Genomic DNA, 22,316 nt, shown 5'->3' with positions numbered 1-22,316 from the left:
AAAAATATTTTATATTACAGTAAATTTTGTTTATAATTATCAAATTTTAATTTTTATATCAAATAGAAATATAACAAATCCCCGCCTTGTATTCGATAAAATTTATCTGCATTTTTAAATAAATTTTCTCGAGGCAAAACCAACTCCCTGTATATTTCCTTACTTTAATATACGTCTTATACCCCTTCTTCTTGTATTACTCTAATTAGTCCCACCTGTAGAGTAATTGTTTCCTTATTTTCAGTGTCCTCATCCTGTGTTAGAGTGTCGGCTATTATGTTGTCTTTCCCTTTTTCCCATATCAATCTTCTGTCTTTTTCCTCAGATTTTTCACATACTTTTACCGTGTATTCTGCATCCTCGTTTTCATATGCCTCCTCTTCAAATGCCACTGTTTAGATCATATCTTTTTCGCTTTCATTTGTTAGCTTTATTTCTTCTTCTCCTGAGCTCATCTCTTCTTTTGAGGAATCCCAGTTTTCTTTTGCTTTTGATACTCTCAATTTTTCTTCTTCTGGGCTCAACTCTTCTTTTGAGGAGCCACAGGTTTCATTTTCTTTTGTCTTTTTCTGACTTTTTCTCCCTTTTCTTCTTTGTCCTTGCTTCGTTGCCAAATTCATTTCCACTGTTTGTTCTTTACCTGATTCGTCCGTATTTTGTTTCTCCTGTTCCTTGTTCTGTTCTTCTTCTTTTTCTTCTGTTAGATTCATCGTATTATTTTTAAAATCTATCACTACATGTTTTTCTGCCAATTCGTCAACTCCTACTATCATGTCATGTGACATGTTTAGCATTATTACACATTGTAGTGCATACATATTCTTACCCAGTCGTACCATTACTCGTATGCCTTCATTTATAGTTGTCAATGTCCGTTTGTTTGCGCCCACTAAATTTACCCTAGGTATTTTGTAAATTAAATTTGTTAAGTTAACTTCTTCTATTAGTTTTCTGTTGACCAATGTTATTTCAGATCCAGTGTCTATCATAATTTTAATTGGTTTCTCGTTGATAAATCCATCCACAAATTTTAAATTAACTCCATTTTTCTTTTCGTTGTTCCTTGCCAATTTAATAAACTCCTTGGGGTTACAAAAGATTCCTGTTTGATTTTTGGTTTTTAGTGAGCGCCGTCGTGAAAAAACGCCGTTTGCTCATCGTTGTTTATATTTTCGTCATAATGTCTCTCTCCGTCATATTCATCTGTCTGGGTATTATTTACTTCTCTTCTATTTTCTCTTGGTCTGTCGGATCTGTTTCGGTTTTCTCGATATCCCTGTTCATTTTGTCTACCATTATTTCTATTTTCTTGATTTGAGCGTGTGGTGTTTCTATTCTGGTATTCTCGATTTCTGTCCTCATTCCATTGCCTATTTCTTTGTTCATAATTTCCTCTTCCGTTGTCTCTATTTTCGTTTTCCCTTCTGGGATTAAAATCTCGTCTTGTATAGTCCCTCCTATTTTGATTTCTATCTCTGTAATCCTGTGTTTCTCGGGGCCTGTAATCTTCTCGCGACCTTCTTGATTTTGTTTCTCTTAAACGTAATTCTCTTATTTGTAGGAATTGGCATAAACTATCTATGTCTTTGTAGTTTTGCAATGTGATATGGTCTTCCAGCGTTTCTTCGAAATGTCTTGCAATCAGTTCGACTAATTGTTCCGATGAGTAATTATATTGTAAATGTTTTGCGTTATAGTAAATTTGTAATGCATATGTCCTTTCTGATATACCCATCCTATCATTGTATTTCCCATTTTGCAATTCCTTGTTAATTTCCAATTGTTGGACTTTTCCCCAGAAATAATTCAAAAATTTTTGTTCAAATTGTTGCCAACTGTCAAATTCTTCTTCTTTGCAATCGAACCATAGGCTTGCTTCATATTTTAGATGGTTTCTGATAGTTTCTTTTGCTGTTTCGAAATTTCCGATGTGCTGTATTTTCTTTTTTGGGCTATTTATGAACGGCACTGGGTGTAATCTTCTTACATCCCCGCCAAACCTTATCTTCACGTCATCTGTGCTATGTATAACCATTTCTCTTCTTTCTCCGACATTCTGTTGAGTATTGATTTCCGCAATCTTTCTTTCCACTTCTTCTATGTCTGCTTGAATAGCGTTTTGCAATTTGTTTTCCAAACTTTCCATTTTTTTTTTCTGGCAATTCGTTAACTCCTTCATTTTATTTTGAATTTTCATTTCTTGTTCTTTCATGTGGTCCTTCATTCTCATTTCTTGTTTTTGCATGTGATCTTTAATTTTCATTTCATACTTTTCTATGCGTTCCTCTATTTTCTTATTGTTCTCTTCTATCGCTTGTTTTGTTTCCTGTTGATTGTGATCCATTTTTTTCTCCACTTTATCCATTGTCCTTTTTGCTTCATCCATTTTTTGTGACTGGAGTTGCATCAGTTGTAATAGTTTATCTATTCCTGATAATTCTTGCTGTTCTGATGCCATGATTGTCGTGTCTAAAATATCTTCTTGGTCTGAATGTTCTTTTTGTTTTTTGTTGTCTTTGCTTTGGCTTCTTGTCACAGACATTTGTTTTCAAGAAGTACTATCCCCGCCAAATATGAAATTTTACTAGTGTTACCAAGACGACTTTTTCTCACCCAAATATTATAAATTGTCAATAAATATATCAAATGTAAATATCGTAAAAATAAATTATTAAATCAGTTATGTAAAATTTGTACCTAAAGAGATCTAAAATTTTATGTTATCAAATGTAAGTATCTCACTTTTTACCACAGGCATATAAATTTTCAAATACCGGCTTTACTCTTTCTATCCTTCAAATTTGCCACTAGAAATACTTTACAATGCCCCACGTTGGGCGCCAGTTGATGTGATCTTGATTATTGATATGAGATAATATTCTTATATGTCACTTAATTTAATCAATGTATTAATACTAATCTAATTAATTAACCAGATCACATATCAATGTGTTTTCAATCTCAGGGCGAATTATAAATTAATTACTTACTTTCGTGTCTTCAAATATTTCTTAATGGTTCCTAATCGGGATAGAAAAGAAAAGAGTAAAAAAAATACACATATATGGGTTACAATTATAATCAAAATATTTTTTATTTTATTTAAAAGGCAATCAATGCTTAATATTTGCTATTTCTTATTATTCTTAAACATAACATTTACAAATGGGAATCTTATTTCCTTTTAGTTTTCAATTGAAAGTTTTTATTAACATTTAACTATTAGGAGTTATTAGCACAACTCTATTTAAGTTTGATGAAGCTTTTCTGATATTATTGATTATGTTATTCAATTTTTTATGTGGAATTTAATACGAAAAACCCATACATTCATGTCCAAACAAATGAGACTGACCTTTTCCTGGTGAACTGAAAATGTCCTCACACAAGACCCGTTTCCTGCTATCCTTGGCTGCGATCAAACCTCGTCCTGGCTTCCAGTAATGTTCTCCTTTGTAAAACTAGCTCGAATAGTTCTCGTTCCTGCTTCTGTTGTGATGCTGTGTTCTACCTTTTTCGAAACTGCTATCAGCTACCGGGACACTCTTGGCTCAAGGAGGTTCTTTTACTCTCGACCTGGCCTACTTCTCGTTCCACGATAGATACTCCACACTCTCGGAACTACACCGGCTTTCTCACTCTCCGTACACTACCGTCTACTACTCGACTTCACTTCTCGACAGCTCAAAACATTCTGCCCTCACTTTGTCATTCATTCACCTACTTTCTAAATATCCCTTCCAGATTCACAAATCAATCTTCCACCACCAACTCTCATTCGCAGTATTCCTCAAAACCAATTTTTAATCTTTCTAAATATGCTTAATGGATTTCAAAAGAAAATATTTAATTCCCATTCTAAAATACTTTCTAACTATTTACAAATTTTAATGACCTATTCTCTCTTTCAAATGAGTCTTATTTAGCATAGGCTAATGATCGAAACCTTCCGCGAAAAACGATAATGAACTATCATCTATTTCACTGAGTTTTATTTAGCATAGGCTAATGATCGACCTTCCGAGAAGAACGATAATGGTACGCGTCATTCACTTTGTTTATCTAAGCACATTGTTCCGAGTTTCGTACGCTTATTCTAATCACTTCTTAAAATTAGATATAACAATTTGTTGTATACAGGTTGTTCTAAATTTATATGCCCGAGGTTGAGAAAATTAAAAATATTTTATATTACAGTAAATTTTGTTTATAATTATCAAATTTTAATTTTTATATCAAATAGAAATATAACAATACATAGATTCGATTATATTCGACTTTGTATATTCGCGTCGATTTATTTTATTTTATTTCTTTGAATTTTATATAATTGAAATTAATTTTAATTATTTTATATAATTTTATTTAATTTTATCTAATTTTATTTGATTATATTAATTTTATTTAATTTTCTTTAATTTTAGTCAGTTTTATTAATTGAATTAACCAACTCCTATAGGGTTTAAACCACCCCAAACCCAGTCAATAATATAAAATTCTGAATCTATATCTAATAATTTTCCCCCTTCAGGATAAAACCACCCCGAACTCAATCAAAAATTGAAAATTCGGAATCTTTACTTAATTTTAGTGCAAAATATGTGCAGTTCTATTTTTTGTCGAAGAACTGAACATATTAACCTCTACAGGATTGAAACCACCTCGAACTCAGTCAATAATATCAACTTCGGGATCCATACTTAGTTTTACCATAAAAATATGTATCCCAATATTTTTTAGAGAAGATTGAACAAGCCACGTCTACAGGGTTGTACCGCCCAAATAACCAATAATTTAAAATTCGGTACCTATACATGAAATAACCCTGAAACAAGTCAAAAAATAGATAATGCGGGATGTGTACTTAGTTTACTAAGAAAGTTAAAATAAGTGTAAAGATTTGTATATTACGGTACACAGCAAGGTTACCACTTGCGTCACGATTTTTGAATGACGCCAAATACGATTTTAATCCCGCAAAATTAGTACGTTCTTTAACGGTAAAATATTGCAAAACCTCTAAATTTTAAAGAAACGCTTAGATTGATATGAAATTTGGCATACACATAGCTAATAAGTCAAAGAAAAAAATGATATTGTGCCGATGTGTGCTTTTGCCCTGGAAGTGACTTTCACCCTTTCTCGGGGGTGAAAAAATATATGTCCAAAATAATCGGAAATTCGATAAACTGGCTGATTCTAAGCAACTTTTGTTTTATAGAGTTTTTTCACCAAGTCAATACTTTTCGAGTTAGGTGGCGAGTGAATTTGTTCATTTTTAAACAAAATAACCACGTTTTTAGACGGTTTTTCGCAAATAACTCAAAAAGTAAGTATTTTGTTGAAAAATCTGTTCTTAATAAAAATGAAAGCAAAGTCCAAAAAATTCAGAAAAGCAAAACGTCTATTTTATTACTTCTTGAGATTTTTGGTATTACTAATAATTTTTAAGTTATTTTGAAAAAGGGCATTTTTCAAAATTAAAAATTTCAAAAATTTTATTTTAAAACCATTTTTTTTTAAATAAGCACGTTGAATCGATGAAACTTACAGATCATATAGACACAACATAAATAAAGCAACATGTAAAGCAATAACAATGAATTCTATTTAAGTTGTTAGTTAGGGGGTGATTTTCCTGATTTTTTTTATGGCAAATCAAAACGGACCAACTGTATTTTGAGCGTAACTTGCTCACGTTTAATGCTAGAATATTTTTTTATAAAAATGGACATAAAGCTTTTCAAACTCTTTAAAAAAGTTGAAATGAGTTTTTTCCAAAAAGTGCTTTATTTTTTGGTTATTTCAAGTTGAATTATATTTATTTGAAGTTTGGCGAATATGAACCTAATTTTCTTTAGCTATAACTCTGCTTCTACTATGTCTAGAGACTTTATGTGTACACCATTTTTTTCACTTTTTTACAAGCTATACTTTTGCTAATAATGGTCTTTTCGATACTTACTTTAAACACTTACTTTTTGAATTATTTGCGAAAAATTGTCTAAAAACGTGTTTGTTTTCTCGAAAAATGAACATATTCACTCACAAATAACTCGAGTTGCATTGACTTAGTGAAAAAACTGTATAGAATAAAAGTTGCTTAGAATTAGGCATTTTATCGAATTTCGGACTTATTTGGAACGTATGTTTTTCACCACCGAGAAGGGGTGAAACTCACCCCCAGGGCAAAAGCACACATCGGCATAATATCACTTTTTTCTTTGACATATTGGCTATGCGTATGTAAAATTTTATATCAATCCAAACGGTTCTTTAAAATTTACAGCAAAAATCGTCAAATAATGTACTAAATTTCCATACCGAGCGGTAAGAAGCCACTTAAAAAATCGGCTTGATGTGTGAACTACGTAAAATTGTAATACCAATACGGAGACATTCATTATCTTCTGAGACAGCACTTTATAACCTTATCAATCAATAACTCCTAATAAAATATTTCCGGCTTCCCATTTAATTGATTATACTTCTAATGACTCAGCTTTTCATCAGCAACTGACATTCCCTTTGAAAATGACATAATAAACTTAATTACTTCTATAGAAAACTGGGACCGGGACCGGGAGACATTCTTAACATTCGTTATATTCAACAATGCTTATTTAGTATTTTTCACCTGAAACTGTTCCACCACCTTTTAATAGAAACGGTTTCGAGTATCAGGAAACTCATTTGATTTATCGCTCCGTAGGCCACTAAGCCTAATCAGCCTATTCATGAAAAGGTCGGTAGGAATATCGATGTAAAATGTATATTCTCGTTCCTTTGTGGATGATTTATAATAGCTGTGTTTCACGTAAGAAAAGGTTTTTCGCGTTTAAAATTTATTAGTGTATCGGCGGTATTAGAAAAGGATGGTATCTTCGTCCTTTTCAAATCCCTTTTGGAATAAATGTACCAAGAGACACTTAGTTTTATGGGTTGGCATACAACAAACGACGGACAATAAGTTATGAATATTTACTTGGATATCATGTATGTGTATTTATATGTGACGTTTGTATATATATTGTGTATATGTCTGTTGCTTGCCAATTTAGGGAAGTAATTTTCTCTCAGGACTGTCGTATCATCTATAATAATCTTTTGAATAATATTTAGGCTAGGTTTTTAATAACTATATACTTATAGAAAGAAAACTTATCTAGTTTCCTGGAGTGAATTCGCTTTTGGTTTTTAATTACGGAAAATACAATCTTCTCGAACATTTTTATTACATTAACCTTTAAAATTCAATGCTAGATAATTAACGTAAACACTTAAATAGTGTCATATAGTCTTATGATCTTTGTTTGAACTTTAGTCATAAAATGTTGAGGATACAGTATTTTTACCGACTGGCATCTATAGATCGCTGTTCAAATCTGTCTCGATGGACCAAAGTATGTATAAGTAAGCCATGGACTGCACATATGTGAAATTATTAAAATATCTTTTTAGGCGTTTATGAGTTATAGGACTCTATAAATCTTACCTTCTTTTAGTAGAAACCGTTTCGAGTATCAGGAAACTCATTTCATTTATCGCTTGGTAGACCACTTATCATAATCAGACTATTTTCCCTATTTCCCCATCAGCCAGTTTTTTTGACTCAATCAAGCCATGTTGTTTTCGGTCTTCCTCATTTTTTCAGCTCAGGTGGCACATATAATACTAATTAAATTAATTACCAATCTGTAAAACAGGATGGTTTTCGCAAAGGATATAGAAGATCAGAACATCTACTGACAATGAGAACATTGATAGATAAAGTAAATGAATAGCAACTACACATATTGTTAGCCTATGCAGTAATTAGCTTATAACCAGTATTTCGTTTTTTTTTTTATTAATGTAAAGACTGAAATAGTTTTGTACACACTTATGAATACGATGATGATCAACGCCAAGAACCTGTTAACCAAATCTCTGACGAGGTGGAAGAAGAACCTGATATACTTGAAAATGAAGTAAGACTCGCGATCAGTAAGCTTAAATATAATAAAGCACCAGGTCCAGACATGATAACAGCCGAAATGCTCAAAGCCACAGAAGAAACTGGCGTAAAATTACTTCATCTACTCCATAACCAAACATGGCATTCTAAACAATGGCCTGAAGGCAGGACAAAATCTACAATAACGACAATTCCTTCAAAGAGAAATTCCACAAGAGCAAACTGGATTTACCAAAGGTAGAGGTACTCGGGAACACCTGTTGAATATAAGACAAATAATCGAAAAATCTAGGGAATTCAATATTCCACTGTACATATGCTTTATAGATTATCGTAAGGCGTTCGACAGGTGACACTTATGGTGACACTTATAAGTGGAGACACTTATGGCGAATACTAAAAGAGGTAGGCGTAACCCAACACCTTATCTCGCTTATAACTGAAGTATACGAACACACCACTGGATCAGTTAAATTGCTTGACACACTTTCAAACGAGTTTCATCCAGAACGGGGTGTCAGACAGGGATGTATACTATCTGCACAATTATTTAATATATATGGAGAGCATATTATGAGAAGAGCACTTGAAGGATGGGAAAAAGGCATCTCAATAAATGGTCATAAAATAAACAACCTACGTTTCGCAGATGACACAGCCCTTCTTGCAAATAATCAAGCAGAGCTGATTAATCTTATACGACTGGTTGAAAACGAAAGTCAAATATTTGGTCTGCAATTAAACACATTAAAGACAGGGAGCATGATAGTGGATAGACTACATAACAATCATCCACACATAACCACAATTGATCGGTTTGAGGTTGTGAGCTCATACTTATATTTGGAATCATTAATCACAAACACAGAGTCACTACAGGAAGAAATAAAACGTAGATGTGATCTAGCAAAAGTCGCCACAGCAAAAATGACCACAATATGGAAGGACTGTCAAATTTCAAGTGCGTTAAAGGTGAGGTTAATCAACTGCTTAATATTCCCAATACTGACCTACGAATGTGAATCTTGAACCCTGAGAAATTCGGAAAGAAGAAAGATAGACTCCACTGAAATGTTCTGTTGGAGACGAATGCTACGAATTCCTTGGACCGACCATAGAATAAATACTTTAATTTTAAGAGAGCTAAAAGTTAGCCAACGACTCTCCAGTAAAGTCCATCTCCAACAATTAAAATACTTTGGGCATGTCATGAGAGCAAACACAGAAAACATGGAAAGTCTCATTATACAAGGAAAGGTGGAAGGCCGAAGATCACGAGGAAAATCCCCAACAAGATAGATCGATCAAATTACGGTAATATGCAAAAGACTTATGCATGAGTTAAAAGAAATGACCTGAGACAGAGATCTTTGGAGACGGACAATACACGACATCACGTCGACCACTACACTCCCTCCGGGGGTCAGGATTGAAGAGAGAGATAAATACAGGTAAATAGGGAGAAGTGTACTTTTGAAGTGTGTAAATTAAATAATTCCTAGCTGAGCGCTTTAGGTTTATAAAGCCATCTTCAGACCTATGCTACAATAAAAAGGTCTCTAATGAACAATTTCATGGTTTCATGACCTTACCGTGATCAAAAATATTCGTTTTGTGTAATGTAATTTTTCGTGTGAACGTCCTTTGTACTTGTAACAGATGTTTTTAACTTTTCCGACCTCAAAACAATAGCAACGTTGAGCATTTTTCATCAGTTAGACAAGGTTTTTTTCCAATTTTTTCATCAATTAAAAAAACTGCATATAGAACAGTAAATGAACGGGAAATTCGGCGATACCGTGTAATTTTCAGGATCAACTCCGAATTGCATGAAAATTTGGATTTAGGTTTTACTTACCCTCCACTTCAAAGTTGAAATTGTGCCGTTGGTTGCTTTTACTTGGGGGGTGATATTTACCCCTTTTCCGGGGTGAAAAAACATACGTTCAAGATAAAACCGGAAATGGGTAAATTGACCGATTTTAAGCAACTTTTGTTCTATAGAGATTTTTATGTAAGTCAATACTTTTCGAGTTATTTGCCATTGAAAATATTGATTTTTCGACAAAAAAACTACGTTTTCAAACGGTTTTTCGCAAATAACTCAAAAAGTAAATATTTTATCAAAGGTAATACCACGAGTCCTCTAAATTTTATAGATTTTTTTTGTTTTCACGAAAATTTCTTTATTTGGTAAAATTACGAAAACAAACCGAATGATAAAATCACGAGTCCGAATGACGAGTGATATTAAACATCTTCGATAAGAATAAGAATATATTTATCGGTCATAGACGGTTCTTCAATAGCCATTAGGCAACAATTTCCCCTGATCAATCCCTGGTATTCAATCTACTAAAAATCCTCTGATACTGAATAGGTTCATTAAAAACTTACTAGACACCTGGACTATTTTAAAGTTTCAAATATGTTTTTTTTTGCTTATTATTAAACACTTTTCTTTACTTCAATAGTTTGCATCAAATCTTTGGACTTTAATTTGACTGACTTTTTTTCAATGCAAATGAATGCTTTGCAGACATATGCATTCGCGGGAACAATACACGAATAGTCAATAAAAAAATGTTTATTAATTGTTTAAATAACAAAAACCGATTTTAATGGAAAATGCTTAAATTCTCTTGTTTTTTACAATGTAGAAACTTGAAACTTTTACGGATTGTAGCTAATGATATGAACTATACATAATTTCACTTTTTACGTTAATTGTTTACGTTATGCTTCATAAATAAACAATAAAGTTTCAAATTTTGAACGCTCATCTATTTGTTTATGTATAAATCGGCGTTTATTCGTATCAAATTTCAATACGATACGAAACAAAACTTCAACCAAAACTCGAATTAAAAAAAATCGTGTTTTATCGTAGTCTTAGAAAAACCACCACCGGTAGAGACGTTTTGTGCTACAAATAACATTAGAATTCGTTTTGTCGTATCTATTAATTAAACGCTTTTCTTTAGTTCAATCGTTTAGGTCAAATCTTTGGACGTTAATTTGACTGCCCTTTCTTCAATGCAAATGACTAAAAATTTGCAGACATATGCATTCGCGGGAACAATACACGAATAGCCAATAAAAAATGTTTTTGTTTATTAAATGTTTTAATAAAAAAACGATTTTAACGGAAAATGCTTAAATTATCTTTTTTTACAATGAAGAAACTTGATACGTTTACAGATTGTAGCTAATTATATGAACTATACATAATTTCACTTTTTACGTTAATTGTTTACGTTATGCTTCATAAATAAACATTAAAGTTTAAAATTTTTTGCCGATTCCGACTACTTTTCATGTTTGTACATCATAATATATTTTATACATATTTTAACAAACATGACGAGATATTTTAGTGTTTGAAAAGTGTAAGACTAAAAAGTAAAAAATAAAAAAATATGAAAAAAATATTTTTAAGAAACGCTTTTTTTAGTTACGAGTGACTAAAATTAAACATATAAAAAATCAACCAAAACGCAAAAAATAAAAATAATTAAAAAAATTTAACACATTCGTTAAAGAAAAGCGTGGTGCGAAAACCGTCTATTCGATGAAGACGCGCCACGCTTTTCTTTAACAAATGTGTTAGATTTTTTCAGTTTTTTTATTTTTTGCTTTTTGGTTGATTTTTTTATAATATGTTTAACTTTAGTCACTCGTAACTAAAGAAAAGCGTTTCTTAAAAATATTTTTTCCATATTTTTTTATTTTTTCCCTTGTAAATTCGATGCAAGTTTGAAGTTTTGACAAAGATATAAACAGCTTTTAATTTTTGTAGTTTTTCTTGAACTTCCCTAAAATAATTTGACTTAATCCATTTTTTATGGTTAAAAACAGTTCCATTAGTTTCTCGTAAAGTTGCTGAAAAATAAATCTAATTCTATCTAATATAACCGTATTTTTACGACCGCCTACATTTGCAGAAGCGATATTCATATTAATTAAAGCAACGGCAAGAAGATCGTATAATTTGGCAATGAATTGTGTCTTAGCAAGACAAGCGAACCATAATCTAACCGGTTTAATTCATTTAGTAACATATCAAAGAAAATTATACGGATTGTATCAGAAAGCATGGGGGATTTCAAATTCAGCAAAGGTCTCCTGCAAAAACGTGGATTGACGTATTTTGGGGTAGTAAATTATAAATTATAATTTGTAGAAATCTGAATAAGGATTGACGGTTGGAGTCTATTTGCAAACCAAAAAACTTGGTGTATTCAGCATATTCAATTGTTTTTATACCCCATTACAAAACATCAGAAAGTTTAGGGTTTCGTTAGTGTTTTGCATTATTTACAATAATGCAGATGATTTTCATACAATACTAAGCAGAAATTAAAATAAGGGAGAATTTGTTTTCTGTTGTTCTGAAGCTATTTTCTTGTGGCATTTTTATAATTAAGTATATTCAAATGGGAAATAAGCCACAATTTTACCTAAAAATGATTTTATTAACGTTTCGACGCCCAAGTCGGGTGTCGTTGTCAAAATACAAAATAATATTAAATAAACAAAAATGTTGTTGCTTATTAAAAAATTCTTCTAATAATTTATTTAATCTGACTCATTTATATCGGCAATTCAGACACGTATTATACATTTTAAAGTAGACGACTTTAAAAATGATATTGCCAATATTGATGAGTTGCATTCCTGGGACGACTTTACTAAAAGATAGTTCATTCGATTACATGAAATCAATCCCAACTCAAGAATAGCCGCCACAAAAAATCATAGCATGTGTTTGTCTTTTTAAAGACAGATCACATGCTATGATTTTTTGTGGCGGCTATTCTTGAGTTGGGATTGATTTCATGTAATCGAATGAACTATCTTTTAGTAAAGTCGTCCCAGGAACGCAACTCATCAATATTGGCAATATCATTTTTAAAGTCGTCTACTTTAAAATGTATAATACGTGTCTGAATTGCCGATATAAATGAGTCAGATTAAATAAATTATTAGAAGAATTTTTTACTAAGCAACAACATTTTTGTTTATTTAATATTATTTTGTATTTTGACAACGACACCCGACTTGGGCGTCGAAACGTTAATAAAATCATTTTTAGGTAAAATTGTGGCTTATTTCCCATTTGAATATACTTAATTTGTTTTCTATTGTATGGTGGCTTCTCGTGTTTCAATACCCATAATTTAAAAAGTGTAAATAATTATGTAGTTGTCAGTACTAACTTTCAGAGAAAAATAAGTGTAAAACGTGGAAAATACCAAGAACCAACGAAGCCAATCCAATTGATTACCTCGCCACCTCAAAGGGATGGGCAATAGACATAAAGAATGTTATAAAGTATCTCAGAGCAAAGCCTGACTCAGATCACTATCTTGTGGGTGCAAAATTGGACAGAAAATCGCTACTGTAGCAAAAAGGACAAATAATTGATTTAAAACATGGAATGTTGAAGGATACAAAAAAATAACAACGAAACAAAGTAGTTGGAGATGCCACACTAGACAGAGTAGGTAAACACGTGTATCTCGGAAGTAATATTATTCAGAGCTGGGATCGAACCGTAGAAATTAAAAGCCGAATAGAACAAGCCAGAGCTACCTTTGTAAAAATGAGAAACGTACTTTATTTGTCTCTTTTGTCCCACTGTATAGAAACGTATATTATGTTTCCTGTCCTACTGTATATACTAGAATCGTGCACTCTGAGGCTATACTTAACCCGGCATTGGTCGCTAGGTAGATTGTTACGCGAGTGGTCGCGCGTGAGATTTTCTCTCACATATCCAAATTTTGCCTTTTTTACAAAATAAAATTTTTAAAACAGCTTTTAAACTTTTTTTATTAACTAATAATAAGAAAAAAAGAATGTAACATAATATAGATAATAATATAATAAAATAAAAAGAAATAATCCGAATTAAACCAATATTAATCAATCTCCGTATCTTGATAATTTACGGCACAGCACACAAATATAACAATAATGCTCTGGAAAAATTGATTGATGACAATAATTACAATTTTTTTACATTATTTCAGGTTCTAAGTGCCAAAATAAAATTAATTTTTATGTAGAGTTCGTAACGCGGGTGGTCGCTTGATGAGAGAATGTCTCACTTGAAGCGCGCTGGCTCAACAATTGGGTGATATTAGGTCAACTGAGTCACTATCTAAGCGGACCAGTCTATTAGATTGTCGAGGGAGGATAGTTAGGAGACTAGAAGGAACTACAGAGCGTATAATTTCCCAGAACAAAAATTCTGTGCAATTTTCTGAAACCGTGAGAGAAAATCTCATATAGCGACCACTGGCGGGTTAAACGTTTGTCAGCCTTCGAGTTGTGGGTATACGGTCGACTACCAAACAGGGCCGTAACTACCATTGGGGCAGCCAGGGCAGTGCCCCGGGGCTCTGTTTTGGTTGATCGTGCATAGATTTTAACGAGGAAAATAAAAATATATATTTTAAAAGCCGATCCCAATGAAATATCTTCAAATGACACAGTTTTAAAAAGACCTTACAGAGGAACCCTAGACCTCAACATAAAGTTGAGGGGCTAAGCGGGGGCCCTCGAGATCCTAACCTAAAAATTTAAATTATTACTTAGGAAATTAGTTATTTCGGCATAATAAAACCTACAATGCCATTGGAAGAGGGGCCCGGACTAAGCTGGGCCCCATTTCTGAAAGATATCAATTGTTACTGAGGAAATTAGTTATTTTGGCGAAATAAAAATTAAAATGCAACCAGAATAGGAGCCCCCGGTCCCAGCTACTTTGTCTTAACCAATTTACCCCAGACCACATCTTGGTACCTACGTGAAAGGAGCGACGGTATCCAAATGCAACGGTGACAGTAAAATTCTCGCTTTAGAGATTCCATAGTAAATCACGAGGGAAAACCAGTTATTCTTTATAAAAAGCTCTGCATGGTCCAAAACCTAAGATTTAACCATCAAATATCAAATTTCTTGAATATTATACGAGGTATGCCAAAAAGTTCGAATTTCACTCAAGAGTAAAGTAGCTTTATTTTTTACAATATTGAAAATTGCTATTATGAAAAGTTGTTTGGAATTAAAAACTATATTCTAATATGCAATTACATTCTTCCAATTGAATTTTTTTTTTTTGAAAAATTATGGATAACTAACATTATTTTCAGTTGTTTCAATTCTGATAACCCTTTTATTATTAATTTTACGAAAAAAAGTGATTCTTCATAAAAAGTTCTGGATGGTCTAAAAACTATAATACAACCATCTTATATCAAATTTTATCAATTTTATACGAGGTATGTCAAAAAAGAAAAATTTAGATCAAAAGTAAAGTACCTTTATAGTTCAGAATATTTCATTTAGAAGGATGTAATTACATACTGAAACATGTTTTTAATTCTAAATAACTTTTCATAATAAAAATTTTCGATATTGTGAAAAATAAACGTATTTTACTCTTGAGCGAAATTCACATTTTTTGACATACCTCGTATAAAATTGATAAAATTTGACATAAGATGGTTGTATCTTAGTTTCTAGACCATGCAGAACTTTTTATGAAGAATCACTTTTTTTCGCAAAATTAATAATAAGAGTTATCTGAATTGAAATAGCTGAAAATAATGTTAATTATTCATAACTTTTCAAAAAGAAATTTTTCAATTAGTAGGATGTAATTGCATACTAGAATATCGTTTTTAATTCCAAACAACTTTTCATAATAGCAATTTTCAATATTGTTAAAAAATAAAGCTACTTTACTCTTGAGTGAAATTCAAACTTTTTGACATACCTCGTATAATATTCAAAAAATTTGATATTTGATGGTTAAATCTTAGGTTTTGGACCATGCAGAGCTCTTTATAAAGAATAACTTTTTTTCGTAAATTAATAATAAAAAAGTTTTCCATATGGATACAACTTACAGGGACATACTCTATATATATAGTAATACTAAAATATAAAATATGTACTAACTCGATTATTGACTTACTACTCGTATTTTCTTTCTATTGACTTCCTCTTTCAGTATGGGTAACCACATCCTACTGCATTCTACCGAGAAATTTGCGACACAATTGGTTTCATTTAGCATAATTAGAGCCGCTTCTTTGATTTTTCTCTTTTTACTATCTGTTTCTTTTAGGACTATACTTGAATCTCTCCCTGAACTCTATGTTCATTATCCCATGCGTGTTGACATATTTGAGATCTATCAAATTCTCTATTTTTAATATAAGACTCATGTTCACTTATTCTAACGTTTAATGGTCTTGATGATTCACCTAAATAAAATTGTTCGCATTCACAAGGTATGTTATAAATATAATTCTTTGATATTTCTTGATCATTGTTAGGTTTAGTTTTAGATAGAATAGATCTCAATGTGTTTGTTGTTTTGAATGTTGTTGAAATGTTGAATTTATTTCCTATTATTTTCAGTTTCTCAGAGAGTCCTTTTATATATGGTAAAATGTTAGTAAAATATTATTTTTATAGTATTTCGATATTTAATTGAATTTTTTCGATCAATATAAACTGAATATGTCCAGGAACTGGGGGTGTCCAATAATGGGTACATTTGACATATACGAATACACTTTTGCTAAATTTATAATATCGAAATAATATTAAAATAATATTTTAGTAACATACAATTAATTAATATGTTCTTTTTATCATCCGTAACTTCACGCATGTGCTCTTAAACAGACAAATCTTTGATCTTTAATAACTCAAAAAGTATTGATTTATTTTAATAACATGATATAGCAAATTTTACTTATAATTTGTCCCTCTTTCGATTTGTGGGGTTATTTTTAATAAAATAGTTTTCACCCCCGAGAAGGGGTGGTATCCACCCCCAGGGTAAAAATGCAAGTTGGCACCAAATCATTTTTATTTCTTGGAGTATGCTCTAACTAGCCACCCATTTCCATGCAAATCGATGGAGGTTATCAAAATAGGAGGTGAAAACCTTTAAAGACTACACTTACTTTCCCCTTTCATCCCTTATTGCTACTTCCTGTATCCACTGAGGTGTCAGCCTGAAAGGGGTCATAATTATCAATATACAATAGACACATTTCACATGCCAAACTCCATATTACTTATGACGATGATTTTTCGGCTCTAGCTCTTAGATTATAGTAAAGATTGTCAAAAATCTCAGCGAAACAATATCTATCATATGCACTGTGCATCTTAAAACAGTAAGTAAAACAGTCATTTACGTCTTCCCTGTCCTCTCTTGCCTTTTGTCCTTCATTCGATACTTTTTTTTATTGAAGGGATCCGTTTATTCACTCAGTATTATTACATGGAAATAAACCAGAGTGAATTGTAATGAAAATAAAACATTTTTTATTTGCTTTTGACGTTCCGATTTACAATCCAATCAATTTAGGATTCTCATGTTCAAATATTCAGTGAAAAACATACAACAAGAAAGTGGTTTCAGAACTCGTTTATTCCACCGGAGGGAACATTGCATTTTTCACGAAAAATTTTGAAAATAAACTTTTACTTCGAGCCATTTATATCTGCTAAAGTCTAAAAATGTCTACTCAGCACAGGACGTAATGACCAGTCAGTGGAGCCATTCAGGATAAAAGTCTCAAATCGTTTTCAGATATATTCGACCAACTGCTTTGGTACAAGGATTTGTTTAGACACAAATACGACGAAAAAGAAAGTATTTTCAACGTAACACAATGTCTTTCGAGACGTCTAAAGCTTTTTTAAGGGTATAAAACTAAAAGTATCTGGTCAGAAAAAATAAAGATCATCAAATAATATAAATGAAGAGTTATAAATACTTATTATTTATTTATTATTAAGCTCAACCGGCCTTGTAGGCCTAGGGCTAAAACGTTTAGATTTCTAATTACATTATAGTTTACTCTTCTAAATTTAACTTAATTTCACTTCAGTCATTTATACATTCCTTCACCACTTTCCTTCATCTCCTTCTGCCCAATTTAGTTCTTTCCATCTCTCAATGTTACTTTTCTTCAGATCTTTGTATAAACTGTCCTTCCATCTTTTTCTTGGCCTGCCTTTCCTTCTTTTTTGGATTGGTTTTCTTTATATAGTTCTTCCAACTCTTTATTAGCTCTTATTCTTCACTGACCTTCTGTTTCCATACCTCCATTGCTCATTGCATTTTCCTCTCCCATCTTTCTTAAAGATCTTTTTCTGACTTTTTCATCATACATGTTTCGCAGACGTATATTGCTGTAGGTCTCCTAACTGTCTTGTAAATTCTGATTTTTGTTTTTCTGAAATCTAAAAAGATCTTGTTAGAAAACATAAATATCATCGGTAATATAAATGAAGAGTTATACAATAATACATTGTGTTGTCGAGTTAGTTAATGACAAATTATATAATTCATTTAGATTTGTCGAAAAAAGGATATTGCAGTTGACTGGAGAGGCACACAAAGTACATATATACGCACGGAACCGTTCTTTTTCTTCTATTTTCTTTCAAAAGCCCTTGACTGTTCACTTTTAGACGTATGCCTCCCCTTAGCTTACTACTATACTAAATCTTTTAGAGCCAGAAATTTTAATAGCTAGATTGTCGCCACATATACTATACATATAAAGGTTCAAATTAAGATATGAGGCCATCTCAGATTTTGCCTTTTACAAAAATGGCGGGCATTCAAAATGGCCCTTATACATATGTGTTTAATAGTACCATAACTTTTGAACGAAAAGTCCGATTTTAACCAAACTTGGTATATAGGTTCTCTTTTTGATTTACAAGATGGATATGGTGAACCAGAAGAATCGGTTTACCAGAAGTTGTGTTTGTTTTTACTGGTTGTTTTTGTAGAAATATGTTTTTTTTTTCAATTTTTTCCCTCTGTATATATTAATTTTTCAAAATGGTAATACCGCAATTGAAAAGAGCGTAGAAATATTTTTTTAAAAATATTTTGAACTTTTTAGTTATGTTAATTACCATTTAATAAATGCATAACGTATCTTCACATGAACCTGTGTGTGGCAGATTCGTGCAAATATTATAAGAATTATTGTGCATTTAATGGTAGAAGCACATAATTTGGACCACGTATACTACACCGGTCAAGGTTCGAATTTAAATATAACTCCATCTCAGATTTTACCTTTTACAAAAATGGCGGGCATTCAAAATGGCGACTGTACATATGTGACTAATAGCACGATAACTTTTGATTTTTGATTTTTGATTTTTGATTTTTATGTAAAACATGTTGTTTTTTACTAATTCTTTCACCCTGTATGTACTAATTTTTCAAAAAGTTAATATCGACGTTGAAAAGAGTGTAAAAGTATTTTTTAAGAAATATTTTGAACTCTTTAGTTATGTTAATTACCATTTAATAAATGCATAACCTATCTTCATATGTACCTATGAACCTATGTGCGACAGATTCGTGCAAATAATATAAGAATTATTGTGCATTTAATGGTAAAAGCATATAATATGGACCACACACACTACACATACAAAGATTCAAATTTAGATGTGGGGCCATCTCAGATTTTGTCTTTTAAAAAAATGGCAGGCATTTAAAATGAATTTGCCGCACATAGGTACATGTGAAGATACGATATGCATTTATTAAATGGTAACTAACATAACTAAAAATTTCAAAATCTTTCCTAAAAATATTTTTACACTCTCTTCAATGGCGGTATTACCTTTTTGAAAACTTAATATATACAGGGTGAAAGAATTGAAAAAAAAACAACATATTTTTACATAAAAAACAGTAAAAACACAGCTTCTGGTAAACCGATTCTTGCGGTTCAAGACCTCGATCTTATTCATTAAAAAAAAACCTTGATGCCAAATTTGGCTTAAATCGGACTTTTCGTTCAAAAGTTATCGTGCTATTATTCACATATGTGTAGCCGCCATTTTGAATGCTCGCCATTTTTGTAAAAGGCAAAATCAATCTAAATTTGAACTTTTGTATGTGTAGTATATGTGTTCCAAATTATATGCTTCTACCATTAAATGCACAATAATTCTTATAATATTGGCACGAATCTGCCACAAATAGGTACATGTGAAGATACGTTATGTATTTATTAAATGGTAATTAAAATAACTAAAAAGTTCAAAATATTTCCTAAAAGATATTCTTACGCTTTTTTCAATGGTGGTATTACCATTTTGAAAAATTAATATATACAGGGTGAAAAAATTGAAAATAAATTATTTACATAATATAAAATAGTTTTACATAAAAAACCAGAAAAAATACAACTTCTGGTAAACCGATTCTTCCAGTTCACGACATGGATCTTGTAAATCACAAAAAGAACCTATGTACCAAATTTGGTTGAAATCGGACTTTTCATTCAAAAGATCGTGCTATTAGTCACATATGTATAGTTGCCCATTTTGAATGACCGCCATTTTTGTAAAAGACAAAATCTGAGATGGCCTCATATCTAAATTTGAACCTTTATATGTACAGTATATGTGGACCAAATTATATGCTTGTATCATTAAATGTGCAATTCTTATAATATTTGCACGAATCTGCCGCACTACACTGATGATTTTTGGTGTTATTATATTAAACTATTAAGAACAATTAATCTCTTATCAATAATCTTAATTTATTTTTATTTAGCAACCGTAGCATGTATCTACAAATATATTTCTTTTCCAGATTGTTCCTGTAAATGTTGGATCACTTTTTCGCTGATGAGATTATACGGTAAGTGTATAAATAAAACTTTAATAATTAAACCCGACAAAATCCAGTTGTTGCAAGAATTAAGTGAAGATGTCTATGAACGTAAATTACAGTTTAGTCAGATAATCATCAACTTTATAAGAAAATATCTCTGTGAGACTTCATTAAAATACAAAAATTGCAATGTGCCCGACATGTGATAATAATGGGAGAGGATAGGCTACCAAAAAGAGCACTGAACGCTAGAATGTTGGGAAAGAGATCGGTTGGAAAGCGAAGAAAACGCTGGGAAGACACAGTAAACAGCGACGCACAAACCCTTTTAGGAGTCCGTGTATGGAGAATAGCAGCCACAGAAGGCAAAAAATAAAGGAGGCAAGGCTAAGTTTGGGCCGTAGAAGAAGTAAAAGAAGAAGAAAAAGACCAGGTAATCATGAATAAAATTTTAACTGATGAGATCTTTGTTAACAAGATATGTTTTTCCGACGAAGCAATATTTACAGATTGTGGGAATATAAATCGACAAAATTTAAGATATTGGAGTGAGGTAAATCCACACTGGATACGTGAAAACTATACTCCAAGACCACAAAAACTAAATGTATGGTTGGGTTAGAGGTACTCAGTTAATTGGGCTATTATTTACAGAAGAAAATTTAACAAGCAATATTTATGAAATGATAATTAGGATTGAAATTTTACCTGCTCTAAAAAACAAGTTTGGAGCCAATTTATATGAGATATCATACGGAATGGGACGTTTCGATGCCGCCGGTTCATCGCCGGCCGTTTCGATGCCGCCGGTTCATCGCCAGTCCATTTCATCGCCGTCATATCTCGCATTTCCTAGAATTCCTAATTAATACTAAAAATAACTAATAATTGTAACTGTCGAAAATTCGGAAATATATCAGATAGCGATTAATTGACTGGCGATGAATCGGCCGGCATCGGCATCGAACTGGCGGCATCGAAACGGCGGCGATGAAACGTCCTAGACCCGTTTCAGCAACACGGAGCTCCATCTCTTGGTATCAATGGTCGGCGTTAGGTAGATAAGACGTTTTCCGGATGGTTGGTAGATTAGATTGTATTGAATGACCTCCTCGTTCACCAGATTTAACACTAGAATCACCAGAGTGGTCATTTTGACTGCTTTCTATTTTTGACACTCTGTTTTACTCATTCATAGTTATTTTAGAAACTTGATAATTTATGACTTTTCCTAGATCTATTTGAAGATTATAATTTCTCTTTTACAGCTACTTAGCAGAATTACTTTTTAAGATATATGCTAATGTCTACCTAGAAGCACAAGAGCAGTTATTTTGACTGCTTTCTCTTTTTGACCCTCTATATCACTCATTCATATTTATTTTACAAAATTTATAATTTGGGACTTTAATATTTATTTAAGGATTATAATTTCTCTTTTACAGGTACTTTTACAGTATAATTACATTTTGAATATAGTTAATGTCTACCTAGAAAAATTGAGTAGTAATGACAAGGTATTTTACATTTTGTTGTATTTTTTTAGGAAATTTTTACTTATTTTATGTATAAAATGCACCGAAAACATTTGTTATAAGCCAAGCCGCACACCAAAGAAACATGAAACGAAAAACATGAAACATGAAACGAAAAACATGTTTC

At 31.8% G+C, this 22,316-nt stretch overlaps 1 protein-coding gene across 1 annotated transcript in view; it reads left to right on the top strand.

The window, feature by feature from the left end:
- The window catches only part of LOC114325090 (FMRFamide receptor), a 1,095,033-nt gene that overhangs the window by 774,181 nt on the left and 298,536 nt on the right, over positions 1–22,316 (top strand). The window contains exon 3 of the mRNA XM_050650959.1: positions 20,634–20,681. The gene's annotated coding sequence lies outside the window, so the exon portion shown is untranslated. The remainder of the gene's footprint in view (positions 1–20,633; positions 20,682–22,316) is intronic.

Source organism: Diabrotica virgifera, chromosome 5 (assembly GCF_917563875.1).
Source record: "Diabrotica virgifera virgifera chromosome 5, PGI_DIABVI_V3a".
In the NCBI taxonomy this organism is placed as follows: Eukaryota; Metazoa; Arthropoda; class Insecta; order Coleoptera; family Chrysomelidae; genus Diabrotica; species Diabrotica virgifera.
This window is presented reverse-complemented; position numbering and strand designations above follow the sequence as displayed.